Source organism: Gopherus flavomarginatus, chromosome 12 (genome assembly GCF_025201925.1).
Source record: "Gopherus flavomarginatus isolate rGopFla2 chromosome 12, rGopFla2.mat.asm, whole genome shotgun sequence".
NCBI classification, from domain to species: Eukaryota; Metazoa; Chordata; order Testudines; family Testudinidae; genus Gopherus; species Gopherus flavomarginatus.
The window spans coordinates 15,022,134-15,024,489 of record NC_066628.1 but is presented as its reverse complement, the minus strand read 5'-3'; the positions used below and the strand labels follow the sequence as shown (position 1 = coordinate 15,024,489).

Genomic DNA, 2,356 nt, shown 5'->3' with positions numbered 1-2,356 from the left:
AATTTAAACAAGTAACATGGGTCCAAGTAAAATCTATCCATTGGTCTACTGGTCTATATATCTATTGGTCTATCTGTATTTCTATTGGTCTGCCTGTGTGTCGGTGTATCTTTCTGTTGGTTTATCTGTGAGTCTATCTGTCTAACTGAGGTGTCCTTTCCAGGCAGTCCTGACTGCTCACACAGAAATTATGAACTTTTGGGGGTGATTCTTTTTCTTGAGACATTTATTTCCGTTTTCTGTCCATATCTAGAGTATGGAAATGCCAATCAACCCACACAGGGATTTTGGAATGAGCCTCGAGATTTGAACTGGGCGACATGAAGAAAGAATTTGCCCTTATGGCTCATGGGGAAGATTTTCAAAGGCACATGTGGCAGTTAGGCTCCCAGACATTTTAAAGTATTCAGGTGCCTAACTCCCCTAGAAATCAATGGGAAGTAGCCACTCACATACCTTTGGGGATGCGGGCCACAACTCCTACTGAATGTCCATGGGAATTGGGTCCATAAATCCCATATGTGCCTTTGAACATCCCCCACTTAGTTGCTGCAGTGGGTCATTCCTCCACATGTTACCTAGATAGTTATTGACCCCCCACAGATGAAATAAGCAGAAGAATCAAGAAGGAGGAACCTCACTGTGGTGACTGAATTCATTTTACAGGGATTGTCCAACCATCACGAGCTGGAAGTGCCTCTGTTCTCCATCTATCTGTTATTTTACATCATTACACTGAGTGGGAACATCCTTCTCATCACAATCACCATGGACCCAGCTTTTCACAACCCCATGTATTTCTTTCTCCGGGTCTTATCCTTCCTGTAGATCTGCTACGCCTCGGTCACTGTCCCCAAGATGCTGGTGAACTTCCTCTCAGAGGACAAGAGCATTTCATACATGGACTGTGTTGTACAAATGTATTTCCTGCTCTTTCTTGGGGCCTCTGATTGCTTCCTTCTGGCTGCCATGGCGTATGATCGCTATGTGGCCATATGCAACCCACTGAGGTACAGGTTCATCATGAACAGGATGGTGTGCCTTTCATTGGCAGTTCTCTCATGGTTCAGTGGGAATGTGGTGTCTCTAGTACAGACAGTCTGGGTGTTCACCTTGCCATTTTGTGGCTCCAATAAGATAAACTATTTTTTCTGTGATATTTCGCCATTGATTAAGCTTTCTTGCATTGACACCTCTCAGTATGAAATGCAGTTGTTTTCAGCTTCTATACTGGTCATCTTCACTGCATTTACTCTCATCCTTGTGTCCTACATCTTTATTATCTCCACCATTTTAATGATGGCATCGGCTAAAGGCAGACACAAAGCCTTCTCCACATGCTTCTCACACCTCATTGTGGTGACATTGTATTATGGCTGCAGCAGTCTGATCTATTTAAGACCCAACTCCATTAACTTACGAGACAGTAACAAAGTGCTATCTCTGATATACACAACTGTCACCCCGACCTTGAATCCTTTTATCTACAGCCTGAGGAACAAGGAGGTAAAAGAGGCTCTGAGGAGAATATTGGGGGACATGATCAAGAGAAAAACATTATCTCATAGAAAGTAATTTGGATACACATCTTTTTTTCTGATGTCAGTTATACAACTGTGCAAATCTTGAGCAGCTCTTTTGAAGTCAATGGCATTCAATGCTATGGTTGAACTAGTGTCCAAAAATTGCAAAAAAGAAACACATAAAATGTTAATGTTCTGTCCAATTTTTACATGCATTAGAATTATAAATTTTGGCCAAAAAACACTATCAAAGTTTCAGAAATAATTATCATCTCCATTGCTGATTGAAACACAGAAAAAAAATCACAAAAAATCATCTGCATTTAATATAAATAGGCTTTCATTTTTTTCATTTCAACTCAAAATTGCAATGAAAAATGTTGTTGAAATATCTAATTTTGGAAAATAATGTCCTCTATGTAAAATCATTGTATTGGAGATCACATGGGTATATGATTGTCTTCTAGATATCAATATTTATTGAGGAGATCTTGCATGCGAAGGGAATATGGATAGCATCATTTCTTGGTTCATTGCACCATTAAGATTAATGTTGACCAAATGCTATTAATTTAATCATGAATGTTTGGTTTGGTTGTGGCAAGGTAAGCTGATGGTTCAGTCATTCCTTCCTATATGTGAGGAAAGTTCCTCTGAATTTTCATTCATCCCTGCCTTGGTTGGACAAGGTTTGAAAGAAACTGTGGAATATGATGGCATGAATCTCCATGGCCTTGCAACTTCTGTAGTTGAATACACTTGTAATATGCTTCCAGAGCAGAATAATAGTGCCTGATTCTTCTCTGACTGATACCAGTGTAAATCAGAAGTGA

The 2,356-nt window shown here is 39.8% G+C and overlaps 1 pseudogene; it reads left to right on the top strand.

Moving 5' to 3' along the window:
- Positions 1 to 603: 603 nt before the first annotated feature.
- LOC127032823 (olfactory receptor 10A7-like) lies at positions 604 to 1,575 on the top strand (annotated as a pseudogene).
- Positions 1,576 to 2,356: the final 781 nt, after the last annotated feature.